Consider the following 24,214-nt stretch of genomic DNA (forward strand, 5'->3'; position numbering starts at 1 on the left):
CCTCTCGCCACGTTCCTCTTTCCGCCTCTGTAACCCTGACCTCCCGTAAAACACACCGAGAAAAAGACTTTTCCGGCGTGTACGCACGAGCGCACCGCCACTTCTGCCACGCTGCTGCCGCTGCTGGCCGAACTCATGAATGGACCCGCGACTCTATTTACGAGCGCGTGCGATTCGCCCGCCACCGCTCCGCTTTTATCGCCGTCTCGACCGTCATGGGACGGCGGGGTAAGGTGAGGTGCTTTCGGAATCCCCGGGGTCTCTCTCTCTTTCCCTCATGTACTTGTCGGAGGGTCTTGTCGGCTCTTCCTACCTACCTACCAGACTCCGACTATATCGTGCCGCGCCGAGATATGTATCGGCTCGCGAAATTGTTTTCGAACAGCCGATTGTTTGGCACACTCCGGCGTTACCGAGGTTGAAGAAGAAGAAGAAGAAGAAGATGCCGAGGGGATTTCTCTTTTCTTTTTCTTCTTCTACGTCCGTGGATATTTCGCCTTCGTGTAAACAGACGTGGAAACGCGGTCGCAGGAAATGTTTGCGAACGCCGACCTACCCGCGATCGAAACGCGCTCGGCGAGCAAATCGATGATGTATCGACGTTTCTTTGCAATTAATTAAAATTCTTTTTCTTTTCATCCGATTCAATGTTACTTTAGAAAATTATTTAAAGAAGAATACATGGTAAAGAAAGTAGATAAATTTCAGGAATGTTTATATAATCGCAAACTTATTCTAAAAATTTGATAAATTTCTTATATTATGCGAAAAGATTGGAAAGACGACATAAATGTTTTTACACCGAGAAAAACAGTCGAAATAATTACAAGCTCAATGTTACTTGTGACGCTCTCTTCGATATTTATTGGTGATAAAAAAGTTTCACTGTGATGACGGAATATAAATTTCTGTGAAATAAATCTTTTTTTTTTGTATTAATTGATTTATTTGCTATAAAAGAAATTTTGCTTCGCCGTATTTCAATAAGGATTTATTTCAATGAAATACATAATAGAATTATATCCCAGAAATAAATTTTTAAAAATCTTTTTTTTCAGTGCACTTGCGAATAATCGAAAATATTTATAACATCTACGAAATGTGTTTCTCGAGAAAATAACGATATTAATTTTTACATTAGTTTCTTCACAAGAATAAAAAAACAGATACTTTTAAGGTATAGAATAAATAAGATGGAGCATAGGAGCGGCGGGCCACGAAATCATTACATTCCAATTAATCAAATTGATTCTAAAAATCAATTTATAATTTAACAATCAGTTATAAACGTATTAATATACCGATAAATTCACGATAAATTATTTTCTCTCATATACCACATTAAATTTCAGTGTATACTGATACTTATTACTTGTCCCAAGATACGAATAAACGATTCTCTCCCTTTCTGTACCTCTACTTCTCTCCAATCTTTGCCTCCGATCATTATTGTTATTGCGCCGAGTTTATGGTGAGCGTAATTTGTCACACATATAAGAGGCGTATCCCGCGGACCTTTAAAGCAGGATCGTTAATAAGAAGCGCGCGGTTAAGGCCCACCATGACCTACGGTAAATTTCATCCCGCCGGGTTTTAAGTTCGATCGCACGGCGCGAATAACTAAGGATCATTAATACATCTCACCGGACTATAATTCATGTCGCGTGACCGACCGACGCAATGGTGCGCTTACGTGGTGGACGAAGGTCCGCTGATGAAAGCCGTCGATTTGAGAAATCTGCCTATTTAAAAAAAGACGTAATTTCGCGAAACTGGCGGAATCTTATTCTGGAATCTGTATACGCTTGGAGCGCGGGTTTTTTTTTTTTTTTTCAACAACGACGTTAGAATGCAACAACGCGGGGTAAACAAAGCTGTGAGGGTAAATATCATAACAGCATCTCGATGGAAGCGTTTCTTCTTTTCGCGATAGGGATAAGCTTGCCTTCTACTTGGAATATTTGTCTTTCTAAAGTTGCTGGTCGTTGCTCGTGAGAGAAGTATGAAAACTCGGGATTGATGGATCTTGCGTTTGCCGAACAACAATATACATCAAGTCAATTAGACGATATATCGTTGCGCTATTCATCCCGTTCGCAGTGAATGCGGTAAAGCGGTGTTTGCGTAGGATAAATCAGTTAAGTGCTTTCTTCCATTGCGATCGCAATGTATACGTTACATTGCGCAAATACGCGCTTGCGAGCGCGTACCGCGTATCGAGAAAAATTCGCAGGAATCCCAAACGATTATGCAGTAATTACATTGCGACTGCGATTCGGGATCTGCAAAATTAATATTACTCTTCTTATTTATTCTTGGATACAAGGAATGTCCTTGTAATATTTATCACCCCGTTATGGAATTTTCCATAGATTGAAAATTTTTTTCTTTTCCTTAAACAATAAATTTTTTTTTGTTTTTAATATTAGTATTAAATTCATCAAAATAATTTTTTCTGCTACGTGATTGGTTAAAAGTTTTTAGTAGGAGATTATGCACCCATGGTTTAAAGATAAGTTTTACCTACAGGTTTACTCAATCAATCTGAATTAGCGATTTCGTGCTCATAAAGTGTAGTCTTTGGTGTAAATAGAAGAGGAATTTATTTAGATGAAGACTGACCAATCTTAACTAGAACCAATCTTGGTACGACTGACTTTAATAGGTTTCGACAAGCTATGATTTTTGCGGTCGCGTAACAAGCTTGAGCGAATCTCGCTTAGCTAACTTTGGTTAGGAATTCTCCGGCTCTTTCTAAATTACAGTTCCTGACATAACATAGATAGAGGAGGAAACTTTGAGAAGGGATGACTAGGACTGAGCAACGTCGGGGGTTCCAATAGGGGTTTCCAACAATTGTCATTTTTGCGTGCACATAATGCAGCGTAACAGATATCAAATAACAAGTTGCCCTCTACTGAATCTACTCTCGTAATCAGAATTAGAAGTCACAGAACCAATCTCCCGCGCGTCAGCCGCATATAATTCCTACTCTTCTCCCAGACATCATCTTCTTTATTGCACCGTCTGTGTGCGCAGTATTACCAACGTGCTCGCACAGTGCACAGGTTCCATCGAATATCTAAAATGACATCGTCCAACCCACACCCCACTTCCCCTCCCCTCTCGGACTCGCTCCATCTCTCTATGGTCTCGCTCATCTCCCACCTTCATCTCGCTTTCCCTCCCACCTCTGCCACTCGAACCCTTCCACACGCCACTTCGTTCCCTCGTCCTCCTTCTCCTCCTCCTCCTCCTCCTCCACGAGAGTGCGTTCTGCCCCTACCCCACATCCACTCACCCTATCCTCCCTCGTCCTCCCGACCTGTTCGCGTTATCCTCCACCATCCCCTGCGTCCTCTGCGCGATCCTCTCCTATCGGCCTCTCTACCCCGTTATCTTCTTCATCCTTCCTTCTTCCATTTCCCGCCTTTCGTCCCTTACGAATTATCGACGGGCGCAATTCCGATGGATAAAAGCGGCGGCAGCGGCCTATTATCGACGCCCTGCAGTACCGACCAGACGTACGCGGATACCGACTAACCGTAATGCCAACGGACTGCGATACCGGCGCGCGGGGTCCACGATGCTGCGCTGATTATACGCGAAATGCGGACAAACCGGAACGCGGCGAGAAAAATGTATTGACACGCTGTAACGCCCACGGCGCAAAGTGCGAAGATATAACGTCGGGATGCATACCGTACGGGTCTCTCTCGTTAACCCGGCAGTAGCCACAAGATTTTCTGCAACGCGAACCGTTGGACAACATACCTTTTGCGTCATGCAATTACATATAATTGTATTTATTATGAATGTGTTTGTTATATAAATATCAATATGCATTTTTGTTATTATAATTTTATTTCTTAAAAAGTTATAAAATTATCTGATTATCTGATGAAATCGCGCGCACACACAGGCGTTACTATTACTCCTTATTATATTTTAAACAAGAATTGCGAAGCACTTTATTCATTTTTTAATACATGAAGTTAAAGTACATAAGTGAATCAATAAATTTATAATGACTAATTTTACCGCTGTACATACTTTATTTATTTTTATTAATAGAATGGTAATTTTATGTTGGTGAGCTTCAAAAAATTTCAACAGAATATAAAATGATTTAATTGAAATATATTCATCTTTTTCTCATTCTTTATTCTTCCTGTTTTTTTCATCTTTTCGTGAAAATATAACTCAGAAATTCTCAGCGGAATTGGATATTGAGGTACGGAGTATTCGGCGCTCTGAAAAGTGGAAGAGCCAAACGATGCGCGTCGTTATAATTGAAGAAACGAGTAGATAGGACGAGCTATGTCACATTTTTATAAAAGTTATCTTCGCCGTGGACAAATCATTATTTTCAACCGCGTTATTATTATTTTTTTTATTATATTCTAAATGCTATATGTACCTAGGTTAGTTTAATGATTATTGACCTTTCTGTTTCGTTATACTTTTACAAATAATAAAATTAATGCGCGGTATTAATTCGTACTACTGCGAACTTAAGTGAACTCATGAAACAAGTTGAAATTTTTCCAATTATATAGGGATTCAGTTCTAAATACATCAAGAAACGTGATCAAATTAAATTCAAATTAAAAAAAAAAAAAGACAAATTAAAATAAAGAAATTTTACTAATTTCAGTGCTATCCTTTTAACTATTTCAATTAGCGAAATACGCACTGTTTTTTAATGATAATACACTCATTCCGATTAGTGAGAATTTCCCCCTTTAATCGAAATTATTGAATAGACAGATTAAAACTGCCTGATTTTCACAGTTATAAGTATAACACTGCAAATCAGTGAATAATAACACTGATTCCGATTTAGAAAGTGGAAATCTAACAACACCATGAAATTAATACATTGCTTCCACATTACTTGTAGAGAGCTTGAAAGAATTAATTTGTGATTAGCTCCAAGTTATGTTTAACTTATGTTTAATAAAATTAATTATTAATAATTAATTTTAAAATATGCAGTCTATTTTTTCTCTCTCCTAAATAATTTTATATTTTTGACTCATGTCACTTGTTTTGCAGGGGTGCGTTATATTATTCTCCTACATTCGTTTATTATTTGCCAATACACAAAGATCGGATTTACATATAATTGTAGGATGTCCATCGTTATTTACCGAATTCGCGTTGTTAATATGTCATGATGAAAAGAGGCGCCGACATCACAAGGCAGAGAATGCGTGTCCGGTGCATTTTTATGCATCAATGATGCATGAGCAGCGCGCATATCGAGATGAACGCTGCGATGAATGGACTTTCGAGCTATTCGATTCGTTTGGATTGGAATAGTTATACGCAGCGAATTGCATATATAGCCACGCGTGCGCAACGTTAATTCCGTATGTAAAATGGCTCTCTCCCCGGCTGGAATTTCGAAAATGCACACGAAGCGAGCGCGCAAACCCCTCGATTCGTTCCCGATTCCTGAAAATCATTTGATCATCGACAACTTTCTACCACCCTCCTACCACCACCTCGCCCGTTGGTTCTCTCTTGTCCTCTCGTTTACGCGATCCCTCACAACCGAATGTCCAATGAACACGCAAAATTGGATGTTCGTTCCGATATTCTTTAACCCAATTATTCGTTCACGCAGGACACACGCACGCGATAAAAAAAATCAAATCTTCTGCCGCTACATATATATAAATAGAATTTGTTTCGTAAATTACGTTTTTAACTGAACATTATATCACATTTAATTTTCTGAAAATTGTATTAATATTTGTAAGATAGATATTGGTATATATTAATTTTCGAATTTTCGAACTTCCAATTTTATTTTTCCTTTGTAAGAAAAACCTCTGTTACTGAATAAACAAATGTGCGTTTTGTAATTTGTTCGATTCTCTTTGATTTTATATTATATTAGTAAAATTATTGAATCATTCTGACATTTTGTGTTTTCATGTATTTAACGATATGTTGAAATTGGCGTGAGTATTTTTCGCAGACAAAAATATTATAAATAAAAAAACATGATAAAATTAATCGATTGCAATTAAAAAAAAAAAAATTATCATCATATCATCTACGATCAATCTCATTTACTTCGGAAGTTACAAGGGGGCGTACGCCCTTATCTTTCTCGTTGGAGATGACCGTGACGGACACCTTTCGAGCCCACGTTCCCTTTAGCGCTCCGTAATTTGAAAGGTTTCTCATCTTATCTAGGAAAATTAACCCTAAAGCTTCCAAGAACGACAAACATCGCCGACGGTTAAGACACGAAGAATTGAACAAAAATTAAAAATTATGCGCTGTGTCGTTACATTAATTTTCGCCTATCGAATTTGGACCCCGTTTTTCACGAAGCCACGGGGCTCGAGATGATTTTCGTCCCGGACGATCATCAGAAATTACACACGGGACGGGAATAAACTCGGCCCAATCGGACAATCGCGATTACGCGAAATAGCACGAGGCGAACGAAGCTTTACTCAGGATTTCGAGGAACTTTTCCGTATCGATCGTACGCCCTTACGGAACCGTGGCCTTCTGCGTGTCTTCAACTCTCCGTGAACTCGATTGTAAATTTTCCACCTCGAATATTCGAACTTGAGGTGGACCACCAGATGCACTCCCCGCGAGATGACCGCCGGAGTGTGCGCGTGTGCGCCGGAACTCGCGATTTATCCGCGCAGAAAAATTTATAATACACACATCGCATGTGTCCGAAGTCAGCTAAAATATCTCCGGCGACTTTTCTCATACTGAATTTCATCCGAGAGCGACTAATCCAATTTAATCGATATGAGAAATGAATTTTTTTCTCATCGATAAATCTATCCGTTACGATCGACGCCTTTGATGTTCGCGCCTGGACCAGCTTATACGCGCGATACTTGGTCATATTATATAATTACGCTATAGTCGCCACAGTCCGTTCTATCATTACTTTCTTTTGATGACTATAGCCCCAAGAGAGAGTAATGTCGTTTTACTAATAGCGCTCTTGCAATATCGTAAGGTGAAGTTAGATTGCACCAGCGGGGATAATTTTGCCCTAATGAACGAAAATTGTAGTACAGTGTAATTTATTAGTTTCGGTGTACTTATCCTTCTTTTACGAAGGCAGAGATCAGAACTGGTATGATCGTCGCGTGTCCATTGTTAGGAATAAAGAGACCATTTTCCCGCATCGAATGCTGGGATCGACTTCATCGAAATTATGTCGATTCGTATCAGTTTCAATTCTTATTTTAACGAAGAGCGCGAGAGAATTACATAGATTTACAACGATTAATCGGCGTGGTATCGAAAATTCATCCCAGCTAAAAACGCGGACAATTTTAGCCTCGGCGTTGCTCCTGCTCTTCGAGCGGGGTTCGGATTTGGGTTTTGCCGCAGGGGTAGGTGCGCAGAGTGAACGCGGATCGATCCCCCTCGGCGCGAGTGCGAATGGGGGGTTGCGACCGAGTCGCCATCTCCGTTGCTCGGTATCCTGGCGTGTTCATCCCCGAAAACGGGAACGCGTTTAAAGGGTGCCACGTTACCCGACGAAACCCCCAAAATTCGAACGTAATTCGGCGCGGATATTGAAAGAGCTAGGCTCGTTTGGCGACGAAGAATTTTTTCTGCAAAGGGGAGAAGAGGGGGGAGGAAGCGGGCAGAAAAGAAAACTTAGATTAGAAAAATCGGCAAGACTATTTTTCGTGGAAAAAAAAGTAACGAGTCGTTATCGGCACGGTACGCCGTGAGTCTCATTATCGGACGCGTTTTATCAGACTTCGTACCGCCGTTATAACTCGAATGTAGGTTAGCGGCGGCGGATCCAAGAGAAGGGATGCCGAGTTTTCTTCGAAAAATCAATAGACATTTCTGCCCCTGGGTTTCACCTTGTCGCGCTAATAACGCCTGCCGTTAACTCGCTTTCGAAGATTCGTATCGCGAGTATTTGTATCGAAGGACCTAATAGCTAAACTTATGGGGGAAATCTTTATGCAGGATTCATTGCTACTCGTAAACGATTGTAAAGGCAAAGACTTTTTCCAAATACAACGTATTTGCGAACATTTCAAGCGATAGATCAAAATTTCTCTTGAATGTTTCAGTTTCTTTATATTACCATTGTTAATTATATGTAGAGTCTGCGTCAGAATAATTACCAAATAACTGTTTAAGAAAAATATTAAGATAACAAGATTTCAAAAGTATAAATTATAAATTATTTGATATTTTTTTAAATTTGATGCAGATTTCATTTTTTACGTGAAAATGTTAATTATATTATTGTTCTTGTTTGTACATTTTGAGAGCAACAATGACCCTACCGTTTATATAGTTTTGAAAGCACGTAATTCCCGTTTAAAATTAAATAAAAAAAATAAAATTTTTATTCGCATCGCAGTTTGCTGACATTTTATTATCAAAATTATTGATACTTCTCCTGATTTACACAAAAGAATAAGTCGGTTCTAAATTAGTCAAAGAATTTGCAAATGAAGGCCGTCGGAATGGACTTCGTAAACATCTCGTGTAGTAGTCCAGGATTAACCGCAGAGCGCGTGCATCTCGCAGTGCAACTCGTCTTGCAATAGATTTCCGACGTAATCGTGGTGCCACAACAATAGTGTCGCGAATAAATCCGCGCGGCCTTACGTACGCGCGTACACGCGATAATTCGCGGGTGGACTCTCGTCGATCATTGGTCGATCGTTGGTCGCGAATCGAAGTTGGGACGAGGTCGAGCGTGAAGAGATCCCGTTTACCTTCGCAAGTACGTTTCCACCTGGCTCGTACATACCTGAGGAACCTGTACAGTCATGCTCGCACGGTTTCTAGCGATCGCCGCTCTGTACCCTCAACTACTTCAGTGTCCAAATACTTATGAGATGCACTTATTACAAGTACGCGTGTAATGTGTCGTAATTAGTACTTCCAAAATATGCTAGCATTTATTCGTCTATCCGTGACATTTCTTCCGGTATTCGTGACTCATCCAATTTCATCAACGAGGAGTAAACCCGATAAGTCGTTCACGCAACGGATCTACGTAGAAACTAATAAAACTTAATCTTGTAACTATACGAAAATCTCTATGAAATAATGTTTGTTGAGAAATGTTGATCAATTTTTTGAATCTTATATATACATATATACATTGAGGAAAAAATTATTTTTAGGAATTTTTTTCTCTGTATATGTATACACACATACAACGGGATAAGCAAAATAATGTAAATACCTATGATATATGCTACTTTTTTATTAATATGAGAATCTAGTATTTAATATAGCTTTTATGATTATATGAAATGAAGTCATACAATACTTGAATAGTCACCAATGGAATGTTGTACTATATTTTTAGCAAAACATCTTTCAATTGATTAGATATTGAAGAAAAAAAATTGTTTTAAATCATTTTAAAACTACTCTGTTCTTCAAAATTTCAACATCTCAGAAATTGTTTTAAATATCATTATCATCGTATGAGTCATTGTGAGCAATTTTAAAAGGCAGAGTAGAAAAAAAAACCAAGTTTTTTCTCCAATGTCTCACAACCTCCAATATTTTTTAAAAGACATTCTAAGAAAAATGACATAATATTACATTGGTAATTATTTATAGTATTGTAAGACCTTAATGTAAACAAAGATAAAATTTGTGGAAATTGAGGAAAAACGTGTGATGAGCCAACTTCTTAATAAAATAAATTTCTGAGGTGTTCACATTATTTTATCTATCTTCTGTTTTTTTTTCTGTGAATATATTACCATTAACAGGTTTCCTTTGGTTACGTTATTGCTGGGAATACCCACAAGTATTTTTAATTTTAAAGTTCGAGTAAAAAGTCGTTATTATTTGTATTATATCGCGATTATTCGTCAAATACTACTGATATTCTTCTTCCTCAAAACAAATTATTCTTTATTTTTATTTTACAATCTTTTCATTTCTATTTTTATTTTAATAGATTTTTAATTTAAAGTTTAGCAAAATATATCGAAAGCTCGAGGGACTGCCAGTATATCCTTTCTTCAATTTTCTTTCACGTTTTCTCGTTTCCAATTGATTTTATTGTCCTCCTCCAGGATTGCTACCATTAACAGATGCTGTTATTAATTATACTTTGCTTCTAGATTTTTATTAGAACAATGCTATTATATAGAACTGCTTTCGACAAAATTTGTATTTGCGCAAATTTCGATAGACAAGCGCTGCCAATTATAAAAAAAAGATCAAACACAAAACCATTTTTTATGTTTCAATTGCCTTCATATTTTATATTAAATTGTCACTGCTTTCACATTTTTACCGCAATTTTACATATTGTGGTTGATATTCCATTTGCTTCATATTTCCCACGATTACTATATAGAATATTTCTGAATCAAATGACTCATGTATGAGATATTTTCTGAATAATTAAAAATGTGTTAAAGAAAAGTTGTCATAAGTTCGTCATTTCCAACACTTTACATGATTCACAAATTAAGAATTTATTCAAATCTTTTTTTAAATTAGATAAATAATATGATCTCATTTTCTGTTTGCGCATCTAAAACTTATTTTCTTCGAAACATTTTTTTTAATTTTAATTGCTCTCTTGAAAACTATTGATCTCTTAAAGTTTTTTTGGGAACCGTTAAAATAAAACAAAAAACCAATAAAATTAATTTTTAAAAAATTATTAAAAGATTAATAGTTTTTGAAAAATCAATAATGAGAAATTCTGGATTAATCAAACACTATATAATTTACGTATAAAAGATGATTTAGCAGTTTGTATCTCTTTGATAGAATAATGTCAGTCACATTTTCTCAGTCTCGAAAAACAAATTGAAATTGCGAGAGCAAGTCTAATACAGGATTAATCTATTTAATACAGAAATGCCGCTTTGTTATAGTAATTCTGCCAGTCTGCAACGCAATCCTGCTTGAGAAAGGACCGAGAGGACCTCCTCCGGCAGCCCCTACTACCCGCTCTCTACGATGCTGCGCGAGATGAACGGAGGTCCTATTTCCGGCCGATATTTAAATCCGAGGGGGACCGAATCCGCTCGACCTTAACCGAAGCGTTCGGGTCCGGCTGTCACATTCGTGGCGTACCGAATGCCCGTCTCTCGTGGCGGCGACGGCGACGGCGTACGGCGGCGGTGGCGGCGGCGACGGCAGGCGGCAGGCGGCGTATAACGCGTTAATGAAAATGGCAACGCGTCGCGACGCCATGCGGCAGCCTCGACGGGGTACGTACGGCCACAAATTGCGCTGCTTTATCAATCCGAAATAACGTCGGCGCGAGAACAATTAGCAACGACGTGAGACTTATGGGAACTTGGCTGACCTAAGGAAGGATCACGTTGCGGTATGGCTGACACGTATGTCTGATTTCCTAAACGTTACAACGAATCACACGTTACAGGGCAACACTATATATAGTTTTGCACGTTTTATTATAGATAGAAGGATGTATCCAGGAGATACCGTGACTGCGAGAGGTGTCGGAGAGTCCATCGTGACAAACAGTGTAAGTTATTACTATTTATTAATATTTATCAAATATTTTTTATCTGTCTCTCTATTGTTTTGTCAAAGCAGTTGATGAACATTAATTGTACGTTACGTATTAGTCTAGTGGTGTACGTGTTATCTATGTAAATGTTTTTGTTTTTTTGTTCCGGCATAAAACTTTGAATTTTGTAAAGTGTTTTATAAATCATGCAAAGATGCAACACTTAAAATTTAATACATTCTATGTTTTCTTTTATAATGGAAGAAATATGGTATAATTATGGTATAAGAATAAAAAAAAAAAAAAAATATAGATCTTTTGTAGCAGCAAAGATATCTCATATATATATATATATATATATATATATATATATATGAAAAAAAAGATGTATTTATGTATTACATACAGATGGTACTTTTATTACAGTTCATGTTATTAAAAACAGCTTTGATATATTATTTTCTTTCTTATAAATATTTTTATAAGTATGTAAAACATGTGTGCCACTCAAGTTCTTGATTAACTATCAAAAATAAGAAAAAATGTCAATGTTAGAGAAAGATAGCACTGTTAACAATTTAAGATATTTTTGGCACTACTTTTCTATAATCTTTCCATGTAAAGGAATATAAAAAGCTTTCATTATTGTTATCCTTACAGATATTTTCAGTTCGCAAGCAGAGGATAGTGAAAGCATTAATTCGCAAAACAAATGACATGACATATGCAGCAACTTAGAAATACACAAGGAACCTTCAGGATAGTCCAATGAGAAATATTTCTGGGAGAGCAGTGCATTTATTGTGTTAAATTTGCTGCAAAACTGCGTTAATAAAAAAACATTGTAAAAAAGAAAGATATTTTTAGGGAATATTAGTACTTTGTTTATATTATATCCATTCTGCCTGTGTAAATACAACATTGTCTATTCTGTCACACGTCAAGATAAATTATTCAACATCTTTTTTATAACATTACTTTTGGTTCTTATTTAGCTTCTTTATTGTATGTGTATGTATACGTCTGAATTTATGTATTTTGTCTGAAAGGTAATGGAAAACGTTTACTGTCCTAAAAAATTTATTTCATGTTAGCTTGTATAATTATTTTCATTAACAGATGATTTCTATGAACTTGTAAAAGGATAACATGCAACATAGTACAAAGTAGAATAGATAATATACTTAATATTTCAAAGTTTGGTTAATTTATCTTTTTAGGTGGCTTCTGCTTCCGCAATGCTAATTTATAATTGCGACAATCTATTTTTTAATCACGTGCATCACAATAAATAAATAGTAGCGTGCAATATATCTTTGATGTGATAATAAAGCTCCTGCTTATCCCATTGTGATTAAGTTATAAGTCTATACTTAACGATATCAATGTCGAAACTAAATCTAGATCTAAAGTTTGTGAAATTTACATTAAGGCACTCTCGGTCCTTTATCCGCGGCCATGTTGGATTATGACCTTTTATGATAGTTAATCAATGTTTACAACCATCCATTAGTCCACGTTCCATAAATCTATCCCATTGAATATGGAGTTGTGACATGCGCAAAAACTAATTTATTTCTACGCACGCGGCGCAGAAAAAAATATTCCATATGGCTATTCTGCACATCTGACGTTATGATCCAATGTAGTTTTAGTGGGACTGAGAGCCCTAAACATAATTTTCTAACTTAAGCGAAAAATCGGTGGATTTTATATTGGGCAGAATTTAATTTTAGGTTTATTTGCTATATTACTCATAAATTAATAATAAAATCGATGTTGTCGGTTAATGACGAGGCTCTTGGCGACTCGACGGGCGCCGGGGTCACCGCGAACTCACGGTCGACCCTGCCTTCGTGAATTGATCGGATTCTCTTAAATATCTATTTGTCCCGATATCCGTTTTTATCCAGTATTGCGAATGCTATTTTGGTGCATATTTTCTCATTTTACGTCGCCGGAATTGCAAATAACTATCCGCGGCCCATCGCTACAATTAACATTACAGTCTTTTTTTATTATTATTATTATTATGGCGCTGCGGTCGCGCGGATGTAACGCCAGTCAACGTCCCAACAAAGTCGGAAAATTTATCGCGAACGGCTCTCTCGGTTAATATACATAACGCCGGCTAATATTCGTCGCGCGTTTATATTTTTGTATAAATTTTACATCTCACGGTTACCGAGCGCGGTCGAAAATATCCGAGATTTTTATTCCGCTGCATCCATCGCGCGCGTCGAACGCGCTCTTCCCTTCTCGTCGTCGTCCTCCCTCCGCCCGTACCCCACCAACCCCTTTCCTGACCCTTCCGTCACTCTTCCACAGCTACATTCTACCTCACCGCTCGTTCGCTCGATCCTCCTCTCTCTGTCTCTCCGTTTCTGCGCCCCGTTGTATTGTCTTCCTCTCCATCTCGCCGCAACTTCGAGCGTTGTCGGGCACGCTCGTGCGACATCGGCTCTGACTTTTGTTGCGCGCTTTGTAGAACGTATAAACGGATGAGGCTTTTTCCGGGATCGGCAACGCGTGCTACCTTGTGCCGCTCGCGCGGGTAGAGTCAACCGGAGCGAATGCTTTCGAGTACGCTCTACTCCTCCAATGATTCGGGGTCGGTCATGGCATGCGATCAATTCCGATCTTGAATAAATTCAGTAACGTACGCGTTTCCGTCGCCGTCAAATTAATTCAACAGTAATAACACGATCGATTTAATGTATACGAGAGAGAGAGAGAGAGAGAGAGAGAGAGAGAGAGAGAGAGAGAGAGAGAGGGAGAGAGAGAGAGCGCGTGAATTTCTCGTTATAACATCGAAAGGCATATAATCGAGTTCTCCAGGATCTGCCGGCGCGGCGCGTCATTCACTCTCGGTCGGAGCCGGGTATAGCCCGTCACCGTGGCTGCATCACGGTTATACCCGTAGACTCTCTCGGCGCTCTCTCGGTCCCCGATGTTAGCGCGATCGATACGACGACCATCCCCCGTCGTCAGCCCGGCCGATTTTTTTCCGTTCGACCCTCGCGCTTGCGCGCACCGTCGCGGTCTCCCCTTTCCGATTCCGAGCGTGTGGCAGTTGGAGAGGAGGGTACCGCCACCCGGCGAAGCGGGACCGAGCGAACGGGCGAGTGAGCGAGTGAGCGAGCGAGCGCGCGCGCGCGCGCGGCAACAGCACGAGGCAAGAGACGAGGAGAGGCGAGATGAGACGAGGCGAGATGAGACGAGGCGAGACGAGGCGGGATGACACGAGGAGAGGAGAGGAGAGAAGAGAGGAGAAGAGAGAAGAGAGGAGAGCGAAGCGGAGAGGAGAGGAGAGGAGAGGAGAGGCGAGAGCAGGCGGGGCACGGGAGAAGTGGGGAAAGAGGAGAGCGCGCCTTTATTATAGCCGTGCGCTTCTGCCATACCCCCGGCGCTCGAGCCAGAAACTCGGCGCTGCCAGGGATCGCCAATACCAATTTTGGAACGCGCCAACGTCGACCGAAATTCACAAACGAGATCTCGGAATTAGCAGGGAAAATGTGGGACCGCGCGGCTCGATCGATCTCTCGAAAAATATCAGGAGGGCAGCAAGAGCGCGAGATTAAATGTATTTATGTACATTACGTCGGGGAGGGCACGGAAAGAGAGAGCGAGTGAGAGAGAGTGAATCGGGGGATGGCGGGACGGGGGGAGGGTGACGCATTACGCGCGGACGACGCGAAACGAGCGTGGGCGGGTAATTTAACGAGAGGCGCCGTATTATTTTCGAATGGGGCGTAAGGACGCTCCGCGCGCGCGGAGAGATACCCTCGCGCTTCTCTCTGCTCCGCGTCTTGCGCTTCGCAAGCACGAGTTTCGTGGAAAATGAATCTAACGAGAACCTGCTAGACTTTTGACATTTCTTGCGAATTATTCGACGCACCGCCTGCGCCCTCTCTTACGTCTTACGCATATTTTATTCAGCACTCGGCGTCTTCTATGATAATTTTATTATTTTTTTTATTACTTTTAAACCGAGTCTTAATGGATTTTATTGATTTTTCGATATACCTCTAATTTCTATTTCCATCCAAAATTGATATATTGATTTGAAATAACAACTTAGTCTTTCAGATATATACTAAGCGTGACTCAATAAATAATAAAATAAAACAGATATTTTAAAATATATAATATATACATAAATAATACATATATATATATATATATATAATATTGTATATTGGTTTTGATTTATCGGTTCAATATTCTCGAAGGCAGTTCAAGTTACATTGGTAAAGAGGAAAATTTGATTTACAATAGTTTCTATTGCAATCCTAAAACGGAAGTTGCATGCGACATTAATCGAAATAAGTCTCTGATCACATTCGCGATAGAAGTCTTCAATTTTACAATTTTAATGAATATTAAAATTATTGTGACGCTAAGCAAATTCGAGAATAGTATATTTTTACGAGCGTATGAAGGCGGGAGGATTAAACGAATTCCCTTTAGAATACTTAGTAAGAACTTCCTTAATTTTAACGAACTCTGACAAAACGAAGAAAACTCCTTTCATGACAATTCAAATTTGAAGTTTTAATATTACATCATAATTTAGCCAAGAAAAACGATGCATTCGATTGTTAAATTATTTTTATAATTATACAACAAACGCGCTGCGAATTGATGGAATCGAATTGGGTCTCATTTTTCATTGTTAAATGTACTTCAAATGCAAGCATTTTTGTCTTAGTCGCTTAGCGCCATATTAACGACTGGAATTGGAGAGTGAAAAGGGGGTGACTCGAAGACTCGTTTCTTAGTGAAAATAGTGATCGGCTATGAAAGTATAATTGTTTCGAGGAAATCGGAAAAGTTAGTAAAATTAATCTGAGTAAAATAAAAGTTACTGCTCAAATTTTTAATTTACAATTCAATACGTCCATTGTAACTATAGTGACAAGTACTTCGACTGTCTTTCACTTTATCCTATTCTCATCAGGTATCTTTTTTTTTAAATATTATTGTAAATTTTTTTTTTGTAATAACGTTGGATATTTAATAACTAAAATGATCAGCGAATAGACGACGATTAACGAGGAAAGGAGAACATTGACGTCAAGAAATTAAACGCGATTCATCGTAGGAGAGACGGTTCTAGAATTTCTACCTGCTTGAAGAAGGCAAAAAATTGAAAGCCGGAGAAACTAAAAATGATTGGAAAAACTACAAAATTCCTGAAATTTTTTATTACAAAGGGTGGTAAAATCGTATTGCATCAAATAAAGAATTGCTTGAGATCTGTTGATCTTGTCATTACATCAATTGTAATTTTTATAATTAAGATTATTGTAGTCATCCATAGTACTATAATTATCCATCATTATTTCAACGATGCAATATGATTATTATATTAAATAATTCATAAAATATTGTTCAATTTTTTATTTAGGCGAGTTTATGTTTGTAAAATAATGAATCTGATAATACTGGTTTCATAAATACATTAATTCTTACTCTGTTAACATATTTCCAATTATTTACGATTTTATGTCCATGAATGTCTGAGAGGATACAAGCAAAAGTAAGGATGAGATACAAACTTTTCAATTTTCAATTTTTCTCTTTTCAAATTTCTTGTAACAATTACAAAATAATTTCTGCAAAACACCTCCATTTATTTCATTGAACAACGAAAAAATTTCGACAAGTAAGCATAGATGATTAATTTACGCAAGCTTATGGATTAACGCTAATGAGGGAACTTAAGTTTCCTCATATAACGTTCGTAATTACCACGGATCGAATAGTCGTGATTGTAAAAGCGACAAAGCACATTATCGAAATTATCACCTAATTATTTACGTAATTCTGGCAAACACATCTCATCTCGTACATATTTATATTTATATGCATAAAATACGATTTTATAACAAGAGTGAAATTAGTATCAGTTATTTTGTGTATACTCTGAAGTTTCTTGTGTACATTGTATTTGCAATGAAAAAGTTAATAATAAAATTAGATATTTCTGTTTCAATCTGACTGAAATTTCATTAATTTAAACAAAATTTAATTTAAAGCTTAAATGTTAGAATATTCGAGAAACAAAATTATTGCTTCTATCAATTGTAATTCCTATCTTTCTTTCCCATGGGTTTTTTAACAATTTCTTTGGGTAATGGCTATTTCTGAGAACGTAAATCTTCGAAGCGCGTAATCCAGGAGAACTTGCACTTTTTACGCAAGAACATGCAACAATGATAGTTTGAAATTACAGAGTGACTGTTTTAATTTTTGCTTGTGCGAATTGATCGACAATTCGACTTGTGCTGTATGTGAGAAGGATATTAGTGTATCTCGTCAAGATTTTAACACAGCGATCGATCAAGTCGGAGTTTATCAGCGGTACGGCGTATGTTTATGCGTAATATATGTATACATAAACAAAAAATATATATATGCCTACTTAATTACAAAAAGTCGAAATCGTCGTCCCGTGGTCGAAATTCGGTTTGATCCCTTCTACGAACGTATATATTAAGCATGCTACAAAATAATACATGGCCATGGTGATGTCCATGCAGCTGCAACTGGCCGTGCAAGCTGGACGCGTAGCAGTGAGCTCTCTCTCTCTCTCTCTCTCTCTCGCTCGTTTGGTCTCTCGTTCTCTTTCCTTCCCCACTACCTTCTATCACGTTAACTCTCTCTCTTTCTCCCTTACTCTCTCGCTTTCCCTCCCATTTCTTCTCCCTTCTACTCTCTCCTACTCGCTCGTTCACTCGCTCGCGCGCGTGCGCGCGCGTACTTCCCTCCGTTTCTCCGCTTCTGAGTTATATTTAGGTGAACTCTGGTATTATCCGACGGGCTGACGGACGTACGAGCGGATGGACGTACGGACGGATGTACGAACGGACCCGTCGTACCAACTGGAACCAGAGGGCTTTTACTATCCTGTCCGTTACGTCTGACGGCCCGCGCGACACGGTAGCTCGCGGGTCCAGTTCGATGGATCGATATACGTCGACATCCGGCAGGCGCGACCGGCACGACGGTCGGACAATCCGCGAGTTTATCTCTCATTAGGCCGTTAGATCGACCGGCCGAAATCGACGATCGCTGAACTTTCGAGCGGTTCGTTCGGAAGTTCATCGAGAGTCACGAGGAAAATGTGCTGCAGTGAGCACGGCAGTAGTCGGGTGTTACCGACGAAGAAGAGACTTTACCGCGTTGAGTTTAATGAAATTCCTGGAGACGTCAAATTTCTGCATAAAATTTTTTCAAATATATTTTTAATTTCCATTTATATTATTATACAAGGCATACAGGATAAGTCTGAAAAGTCCACTTTTTTTTTTTAAATGGTAGAGATAGAAGGAAAATACGTATTGTGAAAATTGTAGAATTAATAGGGAGACATCTTACAATGTGGACACATTATTTTAGGTGGAGAAGTCTTTGAGATTTTAAAGTCATTTATTTTAATAGAATTGCGATTTTTTAAAAACAATATAATTTTTCTAATTATTCTGCATATAAAAGTATTAGATACGGTCATGGGAAAATTAATAATTTATGAGATATTTTAGACTTTATTTTAGCACATGAAGTATGATATATTACGTATAGCACTCATTTTATGATAACTGTACCTTAGTATTTTTATGCATAAAATAATGTGCTGAATCAATTGATGTAGAAAAAATATAATTACTTAAAAAAAATTTTTTTTTAATTATTTAAAAAATTGTACAATTTTTTATCTTTGTGACTGTATCTAATTTTATATATGATATAATTATGTGAATATAATAATAATAAACAAGATAATGATACTGTTATAATCTCTTTTCATCGAACAATATAATATGATAATAAAAGATATCAAGTTCCTAAAAGACATCACACATAGAAATATGCATACATATTTAATTATGTAAGGTTTTATTAATAATTATGTAATTATGTAAAGTTTTATTTTACTTAATTAATCCAAATAGTAAGGCAATATTAAATGACATGCTAATGACGTCTCTAATGTCAATAAGATATCAATGAAACGTCACATTATTACTTGGGCATTTATATTATAATCAAAACAATTTATTTAAAAAAATATAACTTTTATCTATGTAAAAGAGAATTATTGTAATAAATGAGTTATTATAATAGAATATTAAAAAGTTACTCTCTAATAAATGTGATACAGTATTCTCTCTAAAATAATAGTGTACATAATATTTTTAAATTAAAATAAGTGCAGAAGTAATAATTGTCTGCAATAAACTTACACATCGTTTAATAAATATTATAACTTGAAAGAAATAAACGGGAATAAAAAGATTAAGAAGTAATTAGTGTACCGTAATATTTTTATTATAAAAATATTCACTTTAAATTATTTCATTAATCCGTAACGAAACGCAAGCAAGCCGGCTAAACGTACATGCTTATCCAGGATGCAATTAGTATAGATACAGGTAAGAGAGTACAGAGGGTGAGGGAGAACACAGAGAGAGGGACAAAAAAGCCCATCAGCGTTATACAGATTGTACAAATTGAAGGATGTTTCGCGCGATTTTGGGTGGCCCGTGCGCTTCGGGAATCGCGTGGTACTATTTTGCAATTTCTATTTTATTTATCGCCACGCGCGCTGCGCGCCTGTAGAACAACGCGCTGCTACTAATGTTTTTTTATTTCTACTTTATATATTTATTATACTAGCTGACCGCGAATACTCGTCATAGCATAATTGTATTATTTGTTGGCCCGCGCGCGCTGTATATAGCCGGCGGTATATAGTGTTTCGAGCACCGTGTCGATGGATCGATACGTCCATCTGCTTTCTCGCCGCGCAATTCCGAGCGTAGAAGCGAGTCGAATGTTTTCCGTCGTTCTCGCGTCACCTCGATTCGATCGACTCCTCGCGATAAACGCCTCATCGCCGATATCGCGCGTTAGAGCCCGATTTTTCCGAAAAGCTAATCGGTCTCGGCTGTCTTGGAAATGATAGGAGGATACGAGATTGAGTAGAAATTGGAAAGACATTGCGCAGTGCGCGCGATTGACTTTTCACGAGAAGATATAAAAAAAAATGTTGAATGCATGGCAATAAAGTTCTTTTATTTAAAAACATGTGCCAATTTTTTATACTTAAGTATTATGGTGGGATTATATGTTTCTTATAACTTTTATTACTCTTATATTTATAATTCATTTTATTTTATTAAAAAACATTTATTAAATTTATTTTATAGAAATTGATTATTTTACGCTTAAGTGAGCCATTTACTAATTAATACTAATAAAACTATCTTTATTTACCACAATACTAATTTTAGTTTTCATCGCAAATCAAATTTTCAAAAATATCTCGCAAAATAATTACTGTAATTGGTTAAGTTTTCTCATTGTTCAATTATATCGATTTTATATATACAAGAGCGGACTTGATACTTTCATCATAGTTAAATAAATATAAATATTAATTGATTTAATATTATTATTGTAATATTAAGATATTAATATAATATAATATTAAGCATTTTAATATAATATATAATTACTGTAACATTAAAATTAATATTAATATATAAATAAATTTTAAGTTTTATATATTTAACTTACACAAAATATTATTTTAATGTTATTTTCCTAAAAATATTAACAAAAAATCTGCTACTTACTTTAATTCAAAATGAATCTAATATTACGATATGGAATGTAATATCAAAACAAAATCATAAAACATTTACGTTAAAGCGCTTAATCCGATTTTCCAGGTGTCTCCATGAATTTTTTTTAATGGCATAATTTTGGAGCAGTGTAAATACAGAGCTCGCGAAAGTTGGACGATATTGATCCGAAATTTTCGTAAATGTCGCGAAAGCAGACAAGCTTATTTAAATTAGTTATCAAGTAATTTTTAAGAATAATTTAAAAAAAAAAACGTCTCTCGTCAAAATTATCGATGACGTAGACAACGATAAATATAACCAGAAATGTTGGTATCTGATACTTTCAAAAATTTATGACAGTTTAATTGAAACACACAAAATTCCTCTCTCTGAGGTACAAAGCGACTAATTCCGCTGGTAATGCGCAGCCGTTACACGCGTGTATTTATTCGTTTGCCGTAATGCATACATTAATATCCTAATAACACCCTCAATATTGCGAATTTCAATAAATCCAATCGATTTTTCCACCATAGGCATTCGACAGGTTGGCTGTTTCGTTGCACGACGGGTACATGTTGCAAATAATATAATAGTTCTGTTTTTATAAAATATTACTCGTATATATTTATCTGATTTTTTTTATAGATAAAAAACATTTTAATATACAAACTACTTCAAAATAGACACCATTATGCGATATATTTCAAATACTATATAAATTTTAATATTTAATTGCTTAGTGATTAATAATAATCTAAATTGAAATACTACAGATTAAAGATTTAAAGAATCGCGAATAAATTTGTAGTACAAAATTTCAGTTTTATTAAAATATAAATCACACCGTGCGAGACACAAACGAGACTCGAAAGCCTCACTGCACTTTGTTGCATGCGACGCATCGTACTTGCGTAGAATGAGAGCATCTATCTAGAAGGAAAACGGGCGCGAGAAAGAAATTATGCGCGCGTTTCCCTTGTAGCTAGGTAGGCCAAATGATCGTCGTGAGAACGTAGACACCATACTGCCTATCCGCAAGTAAATCTTATACCCCAAGTACACTGAGAGAAAAGTGTTTGGTATGTGTGATTATAATTGCATGGCAAAATAATTATGATTAGAAACTCCATTTTTATAGTTATTATTGCTACATTGTCAGTAATAATAATCTTGTATTTATAGTTTACCAACTATGAAAAAGTTTTGCTATAAATTATCATTTCATTATAAATGATAATTTCAAACATTAATATAGTAAAATAGCAAGACATTGACGGTAAAAATAAAATGGATATTTCTATGTAGTAAATGCAATAATAATTATAGTAAATATAATTATCTATTACATTAATAATTAAAAAATTATGGTAATTGCAACCATTTTTTTTCTTTCAGTGTAATTACTTATAGCACCTTGCTAATAATCTCAAGTAGTTAATTGTTAATTTCATAATCGCTGTTAAGCAAGTTCTTAAGTATACATATGTAAGTATATATGTACAACCCATTTTGTAACAGGTGGAAATTGATGCGAATTTATTCCATGAAATTGCAGACTTATTTTTAGAACCACAGAATTAATCTGAAAAGTTTGCAATTTCTTTTTCGCTTTTTCTGCTTCTGTTCCGGACATAAAAATCGTGATGGAGACCAGAGACGTACAACACTCATGGCTAAAGTCGCGTTTTAGTAATAACAAATAATATGGACGAATGCACTTCTTAAATCTGAAATGTCAAATCGTAGCAAATGCCTTGCGATCGTTCATCGTCGTTCGCGGAAACTTTTGAGATTTTCGAAAAACACGAACGTTGCCGGAATCGATCGTGTGGTAGCAGGCAGTGACGATTTGCGGAATCGCCAACTCGGTAGCAGAATCATGAGAGCGACAGAGATAAACGAGAGAGAGAGAGAGAGAGAGAGAGAGAGAGAGAGAGACGTGTGTGTGTGTGTGTGTGTGTGTGTGTGTGTGTGTGTGTGTGTGTGTATGATAACAGCAGTAAGGGGATAGAGACAGAGTGATAGAGACAAATAAATGCAAAAGGAGAGAGAAGACAAGATAAGAGAAAAGAAATAAAGAGAGAAAAAGATAAAGAGAAAGAAAGATAAAGTTAAAATGTAGAAAGAGCGAGATAAGAAGGTAGGGAAAAAGAGTGACAGAGAATGAGGTAAAAAGAGAAAGAGAAGTAGTAAGACAGAGAGAAAGAGAGATGAGGGAGAGAAGGGGGGAAGGAAGAGGGGGTGTTGAATCGAGAGCGCTGCGCAGAAACCGCGGCAGCATCGTCGTCGTAGCCTCATCGACCTAACCTACTTTAGCGAGGGACGCCCGCACGAGGTCGATGGTGGCGCCGTCGTCTGAAGATGTTCGACGTCGACGGCGACGGCGACGGCGACGCGAGCGACGATGACGACAATGACGATGCCGTCGGAGTTTAGCGAACAGTCGTTCTCCAATGCGTCCCTCGTATCCACGGCGTATGGCTCATTTCGTTTTGTTCTCTCTCTCTCTCTCTCTCTCTTTTCTCTCATCCTCTCTCTACCCTCTCGTTTTCTCTTTTCTTCTTCGTTCCTGCCGGCACCCTCCCCCTCACTTCTCTCTTTTTTCCTCACCAATTCTTTTCCACGCCATTATAACCTTATCCTTTTCTCGTTTCCTCCCTTTTTTAATTTATAATCGCTCGGACCTCCAGAGAACAGGTGGATTAAAAGGAATTGGCGGGAATCCACTCGGAGGAATTGAATTCCTAATCTTCGAAAACGCGCATTGGTTACCGAATTTTTGAACTCCCTTCTATTAATCCTTCTGGTTTCGGCCAGTTTTGGGTCCTCTTTGTAATAAATTAGAGGGATGATTTTTTTTTATATTTAATCTTTCACCTATGTTTCCTTTTGTTACAAGCGTTCAAGCTCTTAAGTTTGTCCGATAAATGAAATCTTCCAAAAAGCAGAAATAATATCTGCAGTGGTTTTCAAAGATTTCGTACGCATACATGTCGTAACTGACAGCGGGAGCGGATTTATATTCATAAGTGCGTTTTTGTCGATATGCGTCTGCTGCTCAACAACGAACGGTTTATTATTT

General features: G+C 37.2%; 1 protein-coding gene and 1 long non-coding RNA gene across 3 annotated transcripts in view; one reads left to right on the forward strand and one right to left on the reverse strand.

Annotated features, from left to right (window-relative positions):
* Positions 1–24,214, reverse strand: part of LOC105195667 (basic-leucine zipper transcription factor A) — a 101,589-nt gene that overhangs the window by 67,624 nt on the left and 9,751 nt on the right. The window lies entirely within an intron of this gene.
* On the forward strand, positions 8,741–12,807 carry LOC113003581. 2 transcript variants are annotated; one of them, XR_005574589.1, is made up of 4 exons: positions 8,741–8,755; positions 10,890–11,360; positions 11,442–11,509; positions 12,155–12,807. It is a non-coding gene; the product is annotated as an uncharacterized LOC113003581 (long non-coding RNA). The 2 variants fall into 2 exon arrangements; XR_003268568.2 differs by lacking the exon at positions 8,741–8,755 and adding an exon at positions 8,871–8,885.

The sequence above is a fragment of the Solenopsis invicta genome, chromosome 4 (assembly GCF_016802725.1).
Source record: "Solenopsis invicta isolate M01_SB chromosome 4, UNIL_Sinv_3.0, whole genome shotgun sequence".
Classification (NCBI taxonomy): domain Eukaryota; kingdom Metazoa; phylum Arthropoda; class Insecta; order Hymenoptera; family Formicidae; genus Solenopsis; species Solenopsis invicta.